This window comes from Acomys minous (genome assembly GCF_964271855.1).
Source record: "Acomys minous genome assembly, chromosome: 9".
Classification (NCBI taxonomy): Eukaryota; Metazoa; Chordata; class Mammalia; order Rodentia; family Muridae; genus Acomys; species Acomys minous.
Window position 1 is genome coordinate 94878463 of NC_140490.1, and position 18523 is coordinate 94896985.

Here is an 18523-nt window from a genome sequence, read left to right on the forward strand (position 1 = left end):
ATAGTCTGCTGTATTTTTAGGTAATTAGGAAGGCTTTTTTTTTTTTTATCATTTACAACATAATATGCCTAAAGCTGTTCCTTCACAGGTAGGAAAAACTGCTTTGAGAGAGAAGTAAAAGGATATATATATTCTGTTTTGAGAGGGTCATGGCTCTTCCAAAAAAGGGATTAATGAAGGCTCATCACCCCACCATTCTTGCTTTTATATGTGACCTCCAACCCTGAAAATCTGTCTAGGCATAAATAGCATTACTATGAATAGACCAGTAGTATCTCCAAAAACACAATGCTCACCATCAAGAGCCCAGAGGATGCTAGTGACTGTCTCCTCCTCTTTGTATCCAAGTCCAGGGGGAACCAGACTCTAGGTAGTTCAAGAAAATGGATCTGAAATAAGACAAGCTCAGATTTCTACCAGTAGTCTCCCACAGGGCCAACCTCTGACATGTAAAGTTGCTTCCAAAACACCAGATGACAAGGCTCCCCTCATTTGTTTCCCCCTTTGGAGGTGCTCCCCTGAGAACTGAATTTAACTTCTACTATATGCCCAAATCCTAAGAATTCTTAAGGTGTCTTCTATGTGTATGTAGAAACTGCTTTTTGCTTCAGGAAATGGAGGCAGGGAACCTACTGATTTTAAGGACAGGCTAGACTCAACAATAGCGCTGATTCTGAACTTTTACAGAGTGGGTGAAATAAGTTTAAAGTCTTCAAATGGGACTCCATGATGGCAGTTCGCTGTGAAAAAATCATGTCTGATGATTATCAAGTGTGTGATTTCACTGTACTAAAAGCCTTCTGAATTGGGTCCATTTCTGAATAAAGATTGCAACACTTCTCTCAAACCTGTCTGCTCTGCTGGAGATGGAATCCTCAAGTACACTTTCTGGTCTTTTTAGGTTCCTTATTGCATTTTTCTTCCCAAATGCCGTTTCTTTCACGAAAGCCTACGTGATAAAGAGAAGCAAATATAACGCCGCGTTTCAGCCATGAAAATGCAAGCAGGGGCACAGGTTTCCTACCACGACAGCTTCACCATCTTTTCTTTGCAAAGGCTGAGTCCTACCGGGGTACTAATGAGAAGGTAACACCAGCTCTGAAAAAAAAAAAGATGGCAAAGAATAGGATAAGTGGGGAAATGAAAAGGCACTGGTGGCTTTGGGATTTCTGGGCATTTGAAAAGCAGAGGTGCCCTGCACTGATCTTTTATTCCATTCATTTGCTTGGTCTTATTTGTATGTGGATAAGCTGACTACAGCTGGCTTTATGGGAGCCAGAAAGAGGTGTCTATAACACAAGGAACCAGGTGTTTATGATGATGAGCTTATAGATAAAGCAGTCCGTCCATCAAGAAAAGGAAACACCGTGGCTATGAGGGTTTGTTTGGCAGCACAGCGATACATTTATAGAAGTGTGTCCTGGGACCATCACAGTCCAGATTTGCATTGTTAAAGCTCCTGGATATCCTGGAAGAGAGTGGCAGTTACCAACAAACTGCAGCCAAAAGAATTTGCACGTGAATCCATTTCTAATAAGAAAAAAAAAAACCCCTTCGTGTAGTTGACGAAAGGCAGTGTGGTACTTCACTAAAATCCTATGCTTGTTGGTTAAGGGTAGAATCAGCCAGGCCGGCAAAGCCAGTATCAGTTTCGAATTGGACTAAAGTCAAGACACAAATTCAGCAAAGTATGTACGAAGAAAGCATAATGAAAGCATTATACTGTATTCCACTTTCAGGATGGTCGAAAGAGAGAAACAATGAAGAGAAAGAAAGACATTCGGTTCAAGGAACGGCTAAAGTTGGAAGAATAAAGCCGGCTGGAGCTCTAATTGCCAGGTAGTCTTGGAAACGCTCCCTAGGAGATGCAATACAAGCTGGAACAGATCTAAAAAGTTTTTGGTACAGCTGGGCAAGCGGTGCAGGGAAGGTTTTCTGGTAATATCAAGTTGTCACTTGTGCACATCGGTTGAAGGAGCAGGAAGTCATGGCTTTCAGTAGTGAGGGACCCAGAGAAGGTACAAATATTAAGAGAAAGCATCAGTTGTGGGGTGCTGGGACAAAAGCATAAAATCAGTTATGAGACCGGAGCCCAAAGTCCAAACTAAAGATGGATTGTAAGGGGGACGGAGGTGGCTCAGTTGATCAGTCGCCTGGTATATAAGGTATGAAGTTAGATCCTGAACACTCATCCAAAAACAAAACAAAACAAAACAAAACAAAACAAAAAACAAAACAAAACAAAAAAACAGGTATGGTGGTGGTGTGTGCTCACAACTCTACTACTGAGGAGGATGGTTTTTTGTTTTTTGTTTTTTTCAGAGTTTGCTGGCTGGCAAGCCTAGCTGAACTGCTGGGTTGCAGGGTCACCTACTCCTGAGGAATAAAACTTGAGGTTGCTCTCTGACCTCCACATGCACACATATGTATGCGGATGAATACACAGGTGGAACACAAGAATGCACACACACACACACACACACACACACACACACACACACACACGAGCATGCACAAATGGTATTTTGCAGAAAATCAAGGCCCACAGAGAGATAGTAGGCCCCAAATCCCCTAGTCCCAAGTTTGAATTCCAGGGCTAAGCCTGTCTCTCTCCATTTGTGAGAAGAGATAACAAGAGAGAGAAAGAGAGAAAAAAACAAGATGTGTCTGCTATCTCAGGCAATCCTAAGACTGTTTTGTCTAAAAGGAGGATGCCCAATGGTCAAGGAAAATGCTTGGGGACTTGGCGGCAGTGAGGTTGAGTCTTGCTGTTTAACTTGTAAATGCTCTCTTGGAGGAATAGATGCCTTGAGAAATACTCATCACAAGACGACACTTTGTGGTCCAGGCTCTTCACACATTGGCACAGAAGACAACTTCCTGAACAGAACACCAACAGCCCAGGCCATAAGGTCAACAATTAATAAATGGGACCTCATGAGGCTGAGAAGCTTTTGTAAGGCAGGAGACACTGTCAAAAGAACAAAGCGACAGCCTACAGACTGGGAAGTAATCTTCACCAACCCTGCATCTGACAAAGGTCTAATATCCAAACTTTATAAAGAACTCAAAAATATTAAACGCCACCAAACCAAATAACCCAATTGAGAAATGGAGCTCAGAATTAAACAAAGAATTCTCAACCAAGGAATATCAAATGGCTGAGACACACTTAAAGAAAGGCTCAACATCTCTAGTCATCAGAGAAATGCAAATCAAAACAACTCTGAGATTCCATCTTACATCCATCAGAATGGCTAAAATCAAACATTCAAGTGACAACACATGCTGGCGAGGATGTGGAGAGAGAGGAACACTCCTTCATGGCTGGTGGGAATGCAAACTAGTATAGCCACTTTGGAAATCTATCTGGTGCTATCTTAGAAAACTGGGAATAGAGCTTCCACAAGACTCAGCTATTCCACTCCTTGGAATATACCCAGAAGATGCTCTAGCATACAACAAAATTTTTTTTTAACTTTCAATATCTTTACTTTATTCAGACAATGTATTTTGCTCATATTCTTTCCTTTCCTCAACTCTTTGCAGATAATCCCAACCTTCATTGCCTTCCAAACTCTCAACACTCCCCAAACTAAAAGACCCAACCCTACAACCAAAAACCGAAGATGAAAACCAAAGCAAACAAAACCCAAGAAGACAAAAATTATTAAAACAAGACAGGATGAAAGAAAAGGTACACAAAACACATGGGGTCTACTTTATGCTAGCTCTTGAGGTAGGCCACAACAAGAAAATTTGCTCAACCATGTTCATAGCAGCCTTATTCATAATCGCCAGAACATGGAAACAGCCCAAGTGTCCATCAGTAGAAGAATGGATAAAGAAACTGTGGTACATTTACACTATGGAATACTACTCAGCTATTAAAAACAAGGAATTCCCAAAATTTGTGGACAAATGGATTGAACTAGAAATGATCATAATGAGTGAGCTAACCCAGAAGCAGAAAGACTCAAATGGTATATACTCACTTATATCTGGACACTAGCCCAAGGGGCAGGTCCAATGAAAGTCTGCATCTACCAGGAAAGTGGGATAGAGGAGAGGACATCCTATTGAGACTCTAGGTGAGAGAAATATAGGGGATAGGGAAGCAGGTGGATCCAGAGGGTCCTAGAAACCTACAAGAGGAACATTATGATGTGTGGATCTGAGTCCAGGGGTTCTGCTTGACCTAAGTCACCAACCAAGGACAAAACGTGCAGTCATCATCAAACCCCTACCCAGATCTAGCCAAGAGACAGAACATTCTCCACAGTTAAGTGGAGACTGGGGAGTGACTTTTACACGATCTCTGGTGCCCCAAATTTGGTGATGTTCCTTTGTTGGGGAGGCCCAATGGCACTCGGAGGAAGGATAGTGGACTACCAAGAAGAGACTTGATACCCTAGCACCATATTCAGGGGGAGTAGGTCCCCCTCAGTCACAGTCATAGGGAAGGGGGATTGGGGTGAAAGTGGGAGGGAGGGAGGAATGGGAGGATTCATGGGATGGGATAGAAAATGAGATGTAATATGAATTATTTTATTTTTCAATAAAAATGTGTTAAAAAAAAAAGACAACACTTTGGAGGGACACTTTTAACAAGAACCATCACATACTAATAACTGCCGGACTTAGCTTAGAATACTATAATTTCTACTACTCTGAACAGAGCCTTGTTTAGTTGAACCCTGCTGTTGTCTCCTGCTTCTAAGGAATGCTTTGGTCTTTCCTCCTTACAAGCCACGTCCACTTAAGGCTCCTTAATAGACAGCGTTAGAAAGTGTCTACTTACCCTTTATACACCTAAGAAGGAGGTGGAGACTGGATGCTTTCAGCAACAGGATGCAGCAAGAGGCTCTGCCTTACACACAGTGCTGGGCTTCCGCTGGGTCCCTGAGGCCCCATGGGAGTTCATGTTCTCAACCTGCTACTGGGAACTATTTCAGCACTAGCAGTCCTTGGAGTGAAATAAACAAGCAAACAAACCATAAACTTGCTTTTTGAGAGTTGCTTCCACAGTTTACGAGAATGTGGGTGAGGGTAGGGATGGGGTGAGGCAGGGCAAAGGAGGGAAATAGGTGAGATTTGCATACCATTAAAAAGCATTTAATGCTTTCCTAGCATTTGTTTCATGTTCAAACAGCTCCAGTCATTTGAGGACCATGGGAACACCCCGTATTTGATTCTGTTCTGACTTACTGAGGAGTTAGCATAATTAAGGATGAAAAGTAACTCAGCTGTCTGGGATTACGATGTTGTGATGGTGTTTTGTGATAAGTGCTTTTGGACTGGAGGTGGGTGGCCTACATCTGTATCTCCCCCCACCCCCTCCACCCCCTCCCTGCTTCCTTCCTCCCCCTCCTCTTTTTCCCTCCCCTCTTCTTTTCCCTCTTCACCCTCCTCCTCTTCTTCCTATTCCTACCGTACACAGCAGTCTTTCGCCATATATTTGATTCTCTTCTGTAAATACACACTTCTTGATCACCAACACGCTAGCAAAGAGCTTCTAAAGAACACCACAGAGTAACATGTCTCTTTCTCTCTTTTTCTTTTCTTTCTTTTATTATTATTATTATTATTATTATTATTTTTAGTATCCAGGAAGCTGGTGACAGCCCAATTTTCTTCAACATCTATGAAATTGAAAGGCCCGGGTGTTAGAAAGGATTACGGAGAGTCTCTGAGGCAAACAGCACACCCTGCTGCAAGCCTTATCTGGAGCAAGGCCCATGTTCCTCCCTAAGCCTCTGGTGGGTGGTTGGAGCTCAGGGCAGGCAGTAAGGGGTGCAACGTGGCACTGCTTATCATCCAGGGGCATCTCTGAAATGCCAAACTTTATTTATCGATCTTCCCGTTCTGTTATCTCCAACAAGCCACAGGAAAAGTAATACATTTTGTATGGATTAATCCTTGTAACGCTACATAACATGCTGCTCAAGATAACTCACACTCGCTTTGCCTTCTCATTATCTAAACAGACATGTCTTTCCTTATGCCATCAACCGAGGTCATCACCCAAATGCCCTTGTGGAATATTCATTAATCAAATAACTAATTTGAAATGGACCTTCAAAGCATTATTCATTTTCCCCATCAGTCTCCCCACATCACTTTAAATGCTTTGTGGGGATAATGATTAGGCTGATGTTTAATTAATTGTGAAATTGTGAATTAAGGCTAAGTTAAAAGATAAATCATTTTTTTAGTGCACCAGAGAGAAAGCAAAAGAGCCAGAAATAGCATAGGAGCTTGATCACTGGTTTTGTTGAAGACACTTGGCAAATGTTCCTTTATTCCCACAAAACAACCACATAGGAATTCAAGATTGACCTCTGTGAGGCAAATCTTATTTGTCTGTTTATTCTTGGTGGATTTCAAATTCATCACATTAATGCTATAGCCCACTGAACACATATACAGATATATATGTGACTTGCTATTCTCAGCAAGTTTTGCATGAAAGACTGAGGTGTGGAAATCAAAGCCATAACTTTGCTTGCTTCCTGTGATGATCAGAAGTCTCTATCTCTAACAGGGTGGAGTTAACTTAAGTTTTCTGTCCTTATCATGCCTGCCTTTATATGCCCACTTTGTAACTGCGACTCAGTCATCACCTTTGCTTATTGGCTCTTCTCTGGGCTTGGCGGATGTCAGGAGGAACTACAAACAGGCTAAGCCTAGCATTTCTGTCATCATTTGACATCCATCTCCTTCTGCTGCTCACCCCTCCCCTTTTTCCCTCCCTTCTTCTTTTCCCTCTTCACCCTCCTCCTCTTCTTCCTATTCCTACCATACACAGAAGTCTTTCGCCGTATATTTGATTCTCTTCTGTAAATACACACTTCTTGATCACCAATATGCTATCAAAGAGCTTCTAAAGAACAACGCAAAGCAACATGTCTCTTTCTCTCTTTTTCAGTCAAACCATTCACATATGGATAAATAAGATCTTTTCAGCATTCAAAGGGGGGAGACACTGAGTTAGATTCCTTTCTTGTTTGTGGCTGTAACCAAATACCTGATGAGAGGTTTATCCTGGCTCACAGTTCAGGGCAGAAACAGACAGCCTGGCCTGAAGTATGGCACACACACACACACACACACACACACACACACACACACACACACACACAGTTTCAATCCTAGTGACCCACATATGCTAAGTAGGTCGCACTCTCTCCAGCTAAGTCCCACTTCTTAAAGCTTCCAGAACCCATAGTACCACCAGCTGAGAACGGGTTGTTGGGTTGTCTAATTGACAGGCATTTCACATTGTCAACAGATTGTCAACTGCAAGCTTTCTTAGTGTCCTTCTCCAAACCATTGGAGTAGTAACTAGGGAGCTCCGGTCATTTTCGGACACACCCTGTGTCCTTCTTCCCTCCTAATTGGTTCTCTTTCTCCCGAGAGTGCCTTGGATCCCAGGAACAACAGGTCAGATAGAGGAGTGTTTCATGGCAAGAGCTGGAACTCACTACTAGGTAATAGTAGCTTTCTCATCACAGTAAGACTCCGCATATCCACTTCTGGATATTGATTGACCAGATTATGCCCTGACCAAGACTTATTGATGGGTTATGTGCCCTGGGCTTTCCCTGTGTAACACTAAAGCTTTTGTTAGCATCTCGTCAAGAAGGTGGTTGCCTACAGCCACAATGGATAAGTTCCATTCCCGATTTCATCACTAATTATCTTTTACTTGTTCCATAAGAAAGAATGACCAGCTTGGTTTCCTGGAGCCCCTAGACTTTCATTTCTGCCTTAGGATTCCAGAAATAGCTGTATTTGTTACTAAAGTTCACTGTTGGGTACATGACAATTGCAGTCAGCCTAGATTATTTACATTATATAAACCTACTTGATTTTAACTAATAATTCCTGAAAGACAGGGTCCACGCTTTCTTAATTTATGTAGAACTGTATGTGTTGTGTAGTTATATCCTCAGAATCGAAACATCTTTCAATAGGAGACAAATGAAACTTACAAGTCTTAGGAAGTTCATGAAATTTACAAGATCCTCAAGGCCCTTCCCCAAAGTTATATGAGAAGCAAGAATTACTTTAGAGGGGAGGCTGTCCAACCAGATCTGACTGACTTATTTGCCTACAAGTCATGAAGGTAGCTTCAAGAACATAGCTTTGTGAGTCATAAGCCAGGCTGGAGTGGGCTTTTCAGTGACAGAGCTGTCTTCAAAACATCCATCTTCCATATTTCTGTAAACTTATTGGTTTACTAAGCTAGATGTAGTATGACCATTGCTTGACTTGTCACTGGTGTCTTATCTGGGGTAAACAGACATTTGGTCACTCTCCAGAAAAAGTCACACCACATGTTTAACATGTGTTCCCTGATAAAAGTGAGCCTGGATTTGTGTTTGCTTCCTGTAACACTCCTTATGTGTTTTTGCTTGGTCCAATCATTGTACTCTGGCAACTACTATGAAGGTAATAGCTTTGTCTAGACTTTCATTTTCCTTACGTTAGCTTACTGTGTCTTCCTGGTGGTTATAACTACTTAATATTGTGTTTGTATTTGTTGTTATTTTCTGACCTTCCTTCCTCTGCTAGATGTATCGTCCACAAGAAAACAAACATGTATTCTTTTCAGTGTTATATTCCCTATGCCGGTACAAAGGGAATTAGTTCAATAGTTGCTGAATTAGTTAATGAGCTATTGAAGACTAAAAGCTTTCTTTCTCCTATGCTTTCTAAACACCCAGAGGCTATTATATGAAAAAAGATTGATTGAGAATGAAGTTAACAAAGAAAAGCTACCCCAAGGATGAAGAGATCGATTCATGATCAACCAGAATCAGGCACGCCTAAAGCTAACATATCCATGGACACTGTACTCTCATTAGGTAAAATATTTTCTTGTTTATCTAGATGATTTCTATTCTGTTGCTTTTGTTTTCAATCAAATAAAAACTTGAGAAATAGACAGTAAGTTGTGGGTCACTCATGTGTTTAATTTCATTACCGTTTTCCCACACACAGTACCACCTAGTTCCCACTTTACTGATTTGTCAATATTCCTACATTTGTTAATATCAAAGACACCTCAGCATCCCTTCAAGCCCTCTATCCTAAACTTCTTTTTAGATCTTGCACGTATATCTAAATTCTGGGGTTCATCTCCCTGAGTCTGTCTTATCTCACAATTCATCTGATGCTCACCTTTCTCATTGACATTTCTAAATGGCGAGCTCTAACATGAAATCCTTTCTGTGCCTAGGCTGGTCTCAAGGAACCAGCCACAATAGTGCACATCTTTTGATTCATGCTGAGCCCTGGTTCTGACAGATACACTAATCACTCCCATACAGAACATTGGTTACTTATAGAAGGTCTAATTTTATCTATCTCTCTAATCTGTCTATATACCTATCTATCCACTCATGTATCATATTATAATACTTTTTGGTATTTGTATTATGAATGTTTCATAACTTATTTAATAGCTGTTGGCCATCATATCTAGGTTGTTTTTATTTTTATTTTTATTTTTATACTTGACAAAACTGTAATAAAGAACATCTTTGTCTTAAAAAACATGAACAACTTTAGGAAAGATAAGAGTTTTGTTTGCCTTTCTGTAGCTCCAACACAGTGATGATCCTAAGATTAACCACTAAACCTATCCTAAAATGGGTCGTTCATAATAAGTAAACAATAGGAATGGGTACAAATTTGTTACTGTTGAAAGAATCAACATGTTTGTTGTATGGTCTTTTATCCTCCCCTTCCCAAATTGGCTCCTTTAATTTCCAGGGTACACAGTCATTCTTTGTGGCTAACTTTCCTAAATCTGTCTTCTTTCTTTCCCTGGAGACTTTGCCACCTGGGAGAAGACATCCACATTCTATCTATTACGCTTCCTTAACATATTGAGTCTGGAGCAAGCTCTTGTCATATAGTTGCATCTTACTTTGGAAATGGAAGCCTCAAGTTTGTCCAAGTCTTGTGAAACCAACAAGACGCCCCGCCCCCAAAGATCCCCAAGCTCCAACAATCTAGCGCTGAGATTAAATGAGTTTCCAAAACCTTTTTCCTTTTAAGTCTATCTTGATTACTTCTCTGTCCCTAGATCTTAAGACAAGAATAATTTTCAGAGTAGCCAGCACTAAAGTTATCATCCTAAAAAGACAGCTCTGTGAGTAAATGCCTTAGAGGATCAAAGTTTAAAGCAGTCCGGAAATGAGAAGTGGGCAAGGATGCTTATTATCAGTCTTTTCCTCCATGCAGTGGGCAAGGGCATTGATCTACTCTGCCCTCATCTCTCTGGTTTGCCAGATTTCCAATAGTTTCAATCCATCCTATTGTCTGAAAACTGATAAAACCATGGCTGGCGAAGAGGGGAAGGCGGTTTCAATATACCAGCTAAAAATAGACCACTTGAGCACTGGGACCAGAAGGCTTCTCTTAGCTACTTCTAAATCTTTCCCGCAGGAGTGGTTTGGACCGGTTATGTGCCCCCGGAGTAGGATACATGATGTACAGCTTAGATGTCGCCAACTGCATTTGGCTGAAGCGCGCTTATCTCTAACTTGGTGTAATAACTTCTGTGGATAAACAAATCAAACTCAAATCCACAGGTCAATTACTCTGAAGAATGCCCAGCTGATTTTCCTGTTTGAAAGAACACTAAAGCTTTTCAGACGAATTAGAGGCTTTCAAGGAGATCAACTGCTTTGACTAACAAGTGGGTCTTGTGTTTTTGAGCACTCAGGGCTAATGGTGGGAAGGTCTCCCAAGCCACAGGTGTTAAGGAGGAACCTCAAGCTCCGTTCACTTCCCAGTGACATGTCCCTTAACTAATAACCCCATCTCTCCTTCAGTAGAAGAACAGCGTTTTCTCAAAACATATCAAATCTGGGAAAAGTCAATTAAAAAACCAAAACCACCCTCCCTTAAGAATGCCAGTGTTCAGTGAAGTCCTTTGTGATTTTTTTTTCCCACTGAGACTCCTTAGCTCTAGGGCTGTCTATTGAAGTGGAACAGTTGGTTGCCATTTGTGGGCATAGGGTGTAGCTCAGTGGTACAGAGTTTGCCTAGCATGGACGAAGTCCGCAGTTCAGTACCTAACATTGACCGAAAGAACTAAAAAAAAAAAAAAAAAAAAAAAAAAAAAAAAAAATGTTTGACAGTAGGTATCCCAGAACATTGGATATCATGAATTGGTAAAATCCCTTTCCTCCAAAACCACAGAAAATTAACATAGGGATGCTACCAGTATTAGTTGCCCAGCAGTCTGGCCAAAAACAAAATGAAATTATGTTGAATGAATGAATGAATTTATGAAAAATGACTATGACTGAATGAAATAATAGCCTAACAAATGCCAAAGAAGTAAAAAAACGACAAGAAAAGAAATACAGCCTACGAATTGAATTAAATGGATTTTTAAAAATTCGTATTGTTCCTTCTCATGGTATACACCTGTAAACTCCAGCCCGTGGGAGGCTGAGGATCTATGTTATTGTCATCTTTCAAATTTCATGGAGGGTGGAAATCTGGACTCTTTCACAGTCAGAACTGGCCTGTGACTTATACTGGGCTTTACTAGAATGAAATACTGTGTAGAGACTGGGTAAAGGGTGGCCTTGTTGAAAAGTATCCTTTCAAAAATTATGTCCACCTGAAACCTAATGATAACTTAGGGCATTGTAACAAAATTCTTGTAGATATAGGTGAGTTGAGATTTCAATAAAGATCATCTTAGATTTAAGATGTATCACTTGTCCCATGGTTAGCATTTGTATTATAGAAAGAAAAAAAAAAAAGGAGTCACTTAAGTGCAGAGGAATAGGGGAGAAACATGGATGTGCTGATGGGAATTTAGAGACAGGGGTGAGGGCAGTTAAATGCTAAGACATTTTAAAGATTTCCAGCTGTAATTGAGGAGAGACTTGCACAGTGGAATCATTCTCAGAAGGAACAGGGGGAAAAACACACTGACTCCTTGATTTTAGATTTCTGTCCTCCTGAATTATGAGAGCCTGTATTGATGCTACTTAATGCTATCTTTGTTTGTTGTGGTATGTTACAGCAATCCTGGGATGCTAATGTTCTGGGTTTGCTGAATATGCCACCTTCCCCTGCAGAGAGAAACCTTCCTAGAAATGGAAAAGATAGCATCCTAGCACATGCCAAAGTTAAGTCCCTGGGTGCAGTTAGTCTTAGAATAAACAGGATCTCTAGATTCCACAGGGTGTAAGCCAGTAAATAAATTCTCTCTTGCTCAAACACATGTGAGTTAAGTTTCTCTCTGAGAGCTGAAAGACTTCTGATGAAGATATGTCGTAGGGCTGAGAAAATTATATTCATCTTAAAAGGCACAGCCATCATGGCCTTTTCTCTACAAAGGTCTCCCTGGTCTTCCCAGCCCCAAAGGCTAGCTTCTTTGTCTAAGTTTCTATAGTGCTATTCCTCCCTCACATGATACTATTAAGCTCGACTTATCTTCCCTATGAGACCTTTGGCTTTTGAAAGCAAGCATCAGTCCTTATCTGCTTTGCTTTCTCAAACAGCTCAGTCTCATTTACATAGCAGGTGCTTGGTACCTGCTTGCTGAATGGATAAAATGAAAATGTGAAGGAATAAAGAGCAGGCTTTCAGTGTTTGCTGCAGAGAATAGAAAAAAGAAGTAGGTTGCTGTATAGGCTCACCTCATGTTCCTAGTCACACCAAACACACAAATCCCCAATCCACTTGTCCATAAATTGTTCTGCTAAGGAAGGCAGCCAGGCCAGGACTGCTGTGAGCTGCCATTGGGTCAGCTCCTTTGTCAGCAGAGTAACTGGCAGGCTTTTTGTAAAGGGCAGTTGCTGCTTCAGCTCTGAAGTGTCTACCATATCACTCTTTCTGTTCAATGACTTCCCACTGTTCTCAGAAAAAACTCTAAACTCGTGCTCATGATCCTGTGAGACCTGGATTCACCTCAGATTTTTTTCCTTTTGCCTTTTATTTCCTTCTTTCTTTTCTTTCTTTTGGTCTCCTTTCTTTCTTTCTTTCTTTCTTTCTTTCTTCTTTCTTTCATCATTTTGCAGCCTGATCCCAGCTCCCTCCCTCCTCTCCTCCCAGTCTCACCCCCATTTCCCTTCCCTCATTTCCCCTTCTCCTTCTTCTCAGAGAAATAGCATCATGCATGGGCTGGACCTTGATCACCTCAGCTTCTCAATCTCACCTTGCCAGTCTTTCCTGACCTGCCACCTATGCTCACCTTCCAGCAGCTCAGTGGCCATGCCAGAAGCTTCGCCTGCTCTCTATACCCCAGTGGCTCTCTCCCTGCCTCCTTCCCTTTCTATTCCCTTCTGTGCCTCCTCTGGGCTTTTGCTTTTTCAATACTGTCACCTCCCAACCTCTTTTCTATCTTACTCATGTGGGCGTGGTTGCGGTTAGATCTTTGCATTTCACCCATGCCTCCGCTCCCAGGTGTTTCTGGACCTCTGTAGCATAGCTAAAGCAACAAAGCCGAATATATTTTAGTTCAATTAGTTTGTTACCCATTTCAGCTTCAAGACCTGACATGGGACTCGGTACACAGGCGACATGAAATAAGTACTTTATAAATGAATGAATAAACGAACGAGTGAGTGGATCGAAAATATCAAACTGCGAAGCCATGTCACAATGAACCTTAGAAATCATAAAGTAGACTTGGAGGTAAAAGAAGAAGAAGAAGAAGAAGAAGAAGAAGAAGAAGAAGAAGAAGAAGAAGAAAAGAAGTTAGATGAAACAGATATCAAAGAGGCGTCTTGATGACTGCAAGAAAAGTAATTGACCAAAAGAGCTCACCTGAAAACACAAGGGTTACATCAGAACCATTGCTTAGGAATCTCTGTACTTTCTTACAGTCAAGGATGAGATTCTTGAGGCTGACTGATTTTCTCTGATATCTGTGTTAGCTAAAATCCGAGACAGGGTTTGCCCTCTACTTGATCTGACAAAAGCCCCCCACAAGTATTAAGTCAGGTGGGGCTTGTTTTCGGAATCTCTTTTGGTAGAACTCTGTGAGTGTGTGATGAGCATCATCTGGTTTGCAGAAGCCCATAAGCAGCCATCATGACATCATACTGAAGGCAAGGGCCTTGCCCAGGATACTGATGTGAAATTCAACTAACTTTAATCCTCAGGTCATTTTATCAGTTAATAAAGGCTGGATGCCTCGTTGATGATGAGAGCATTAGGAGTAGTCTCACTGGAGCAGGCCGGACCCGGTAAGTGCTTTGCAATGAGACTAGTGCAAAGTGAGAGTATTCAAGCTGGCGATTAAGAGTTTCTTCCAGACACACTGATGGGGAGAAACTGCTTGAGGAGGTGATTCTTGCAAAATAGTTCGGATCTTCTAATGGCAGGTCCCTTCTTGTCCTCCACACTTGATGTCCTCTGACTGTATCCTCATGAATCTCATTTTCCACTTGAATCATGATAGCCCATCTTCTTCTTCACCATTTTACATTTTCAGAAGAGGCCATAGGATATGTTCTGCTGCATAACAAGTTATCCTAAAAACCTGGGGTGTGTGTGTGTGTGTGTGTGTGTGTGTGTGTGTGTGTGTGTGTGTGTGTGTGTGTGTGTGTGTTCCATAGTTTGGGTATCTAGGTGTCTCATGATTGGGTCTTCTGATTATCTCTCCCAAGGTGTCAAGTGAAGCTGTGGTTGTTGACAGAGAAAGACCACAGAGAAGAGAGATTTGCTTTCAAGTGCCATCTTGGGACTTTTGTCAGGACTAATGTCTTTATAGGCTCTGAATAGTTCTTTGAAGCTTTCTTTCCTAGGCACTGTGAAACATGGTCCTGTTCACAGATGGGCCTCTCAATGAGAGGGCTTGCTTCTTTTATCAGAGCAAGCAGGCAGAAAGGGTAGACACAGAGGGAGCCAGAGAGCAAGTCAGAGAGCTGGGAATATGGAAGTCAGAAAGTTTTATTCGGTAATTTTTAGAAATGCCTTTCTACTACTTCTACTATATTTTATTCACTATAAGTGAGTCAATGGGTGCTGTTTACACACACACACACACACACACACACACACAAAGGGATTTCATAAATCATGAATACCAGCCAATAGCAATCACTGGAATACATCTAAGAAAGTTGCCTAGCCTGAAGAGCAAACACATGGCAGGAAGAACTGGTTCACAGATTTTTGCCTCCTTCTATAGAGGAGAATGGATCTTTGTGATTAAGACACGTCGTGTGAGAAATTTCCTTGCTATAGGCTATAGTTTGGACAGTGTTCACCACTTCCTAGAAATTCCGGGCTCTGCAGTGATGGAGTTGGGAAGCGGTAGAGCTTAATAGGAGGTCTTTGGGTCAGTAGGATCTCGCTTTAGAAGAAATTGAGATGTTCCTCTTGGGGCTGAAGTTATTCTTGCAAGAGTGTTTCCATTAAAGCCTGCATTTGGCCCCAGTATCTGTGACTTCCAGTCTGGTCATGTGGCCTCTTACTATGGTGTATGCAGCTTCTTTTGCCATTTGCCAGGACAAAGCGGCCCTGAGAGGGCTTTCCCAGGGCTGAGACAATGCAGGTGCCTTGTCCTTGGATCTATGAAACTGTGAATGAGTATACCTCTTTTCTTTATAGTGCTTGCCAGATGCACAAGCTTCATTATAGACTGACACAATACTTGTAACTTAAGGGTTAAAGGATGTTTGGTTAACAAACAATTTCTTCCAATTTGCAGGATGCTTTTACGTTTTGTGGGTCATTATCTTTGCTGTGTAGAAGCTTGTTTTGTTTATTTGTGTATCTGATGGAGCCCTACTTTTTTTTTTGCCTAAATCTTTTGTATAGTGTAAAAATGTATTGCCATGGAAAATATACTGAGTTTTCTTCTGGGGGTTTTATGGTTTTGTGCCTTACATCCATATCTTTGATCTAGTTAAAGTTGAGTTTTGTATGTGTCATAAAGAAGTCTAATTCCATCCATTGTCATATAAGTATTTAGTTTTCTAAATATTTGTTATCAATAATATTATTCATTCCCTATATCTTCTTGGTGTTCATTGTAAGAATTAGTTGATCATACAGGTTTGGATTTACTTTTGCAACTCCATTCTAGTCTTAGTAATCCCTTTATGGCTACCAAGAAAAGGCAGTGAAATCAACACATTGCCTAGATATTTATGCTCCTACACCTACTGTAGCATTTCTCCCAATAGCTAAGCTAAGTAAGTAATCAAAGTATTTATTGATAAGTGGCTAGGCAAATAAATTTGGATATGTGTACATATATAAACATATAATATCAATATACATGTGAATATTATTCAATTTCTGAGAAGGAGGAGGTCCTGCCTTTTGTGTCACCATGGGTGAACCTGGAGGACATCATGCTAAGTCACATAAGCCAGACATAGAAATCAAAATACTTCATGATCTCATTTATATGTGGAATCCTTGAAACAAAAGAGTAGAGCACACAGAAACACAATAGGGCTGTGGCAGGGAAAAGGGGAGCAGAAATACAGACCAATGGCAGGAAGACGCAACTGTATTGAGATGAAAAGGTCTAGAGATGTGTCAGATGTGCCAGAGGACCCTGGTTTCTAGTGTTGTATATTGAATCCTTGCCAAGATAGCAGCCTTTAGTTATATTTTCTACAAAAGACTAATTTTGTGTGTTGATAGTACTCTAGCAAGCCTTCCACTGTGCATAGCAAAAGGTCACATTGTACATCTTAAACATTGGCAATAGAAGTGAATTTCTGCATTTTGCTCAATCTAAGAAGAATGAGAAATGTGCGGTCTTTGCTGCATTCCCGATATGTGCTTGACACGAATTAAGTCATTGACTCCTGACACAATGTAGAAGAGATTATTCTCTCATCTCAGAGGAGGAGACACTTGTCCGAGTAAATTTGTCTACTCAGCAAAAGGAAAAATGGTCCACTAGAGCTATCAAATATGGAGTCCAGGCTACTCTGTATTATACCATACATCCTCCTCTTCCCAGGTATTTCATATTATCCACTGCTTGGGGATGAATTGTGCCTCCTTGGTCTCATGTGTAGAAGTCCTCTTACATTCTGGGATCTCAGATATAGACTGTCCTTGAAGAAATAGCTGTGAGCAATTAGGTTGTTGAGGTGTTCCTAAATCCTCCTGTGTTGTGAATGACAGATGAATAAGAAGGTGGATGGAGAAAGAGAAGGAGGAAGAAGAAGGAGAAGAGAAGCGGGATAATAATAATAATAATAATAATAATAATAATAATAATAATAATAATAGAATATTAGTTCCTATAGGACTATAGGGAGATAAAGTTCAATTGTTTCTGCCACTAGTCAAGGGTATTTGTAATGGTAGCTCCAGCGAAATGCAACCCCCATGAGAAACAGTAATATTCCAGGACAGTGTGGGCCATATCTTATCCGTGGGTCCCATGATACCCTGCACGGTCTGGTTTTATTAGTTCAGGTGTTTCAGAAAGCCTCTGGGATTTGGCGGCCAGAGAAAGAGTCATCTTTAACTTGTAACATCAGGCAAGGCCCATGACTTCGCTATAAAGCAAGAGCAATATCATGTGGCTCACATGGCTCTTGAGGGTATAATGAGATACCATAAAGATGCCTGGCACAGTCCCTGACGTAGATCAGAACTTTAATCCAGACAACTTACACATCAAATAGCAAGTCATATGCTAAAGAAATTATTGGAGGCACAAAGCAGAAGTGTGGTTCCATAATGCACTCTCTGTCCACATAATCCTGGAAAGAGGAGAAGAAGAAGAAGAAGAAGAAGAAGAAGAAGAAGAAGAAGAAGAAGAAGAAGAAGAAGAAGAAGAAGAAGAAGAAGAAAGAAGAAGGAGAAGGAGGAGGAGGAGGAGGAGGAGGAGGAGGAGAAGAAGAAGAAGAAGAAGAAGAAGAAGAAGAAGAAGAAGAAGAAGAAGAAGGAGAACCTTTGAATTGTCTTCCAGTGTGGACATTTGTTTAACAAATTGGCTCAATGTAGTTGTTCTTTCCCCCTTGCTCAGACCCTTATTACCATCCTATGCAAAAGCAATTGTCTCAAGAAAACTCCCAATGGCTTAAGTTTTCAGTCTTCTGTAAATGTTTTGGATCGGAGAAAATCCAGAAAAATTAATACTCACCCTAACAAAAAAAAATTGCATCAGAAGGGACCTCAACTGAAGGAAGTTCTTGCTTCCCAAGAGAGATGGTGGGCAGAAAGCAGCTTGTCCATCCATACATTGTCATCCAATGAACTGGCATCACACATGTGACCTGAGCCTGAGTCAAATCTGGGATGATAATAAAAACAAGAAGACATCAATCGCCTTGCATGTTATATTGATATGTTATAGGTTCCATCAGGATACCATTTTCAATAATAGATGACTTTTTTTTTTCTTTTCTGCTTTCTCGAGACAGGGTTTCTCTATGTAGACTTGGCTGTCCTGGACTCACTTTGTAGACCAAGCTGGCCTCAAACTCACAGACATCCGCTTGCCTCTGCCTCCCTGAGTCCTGGGATTACAGGCGTGTGCCACTCTTCCCAGCTAGATGAC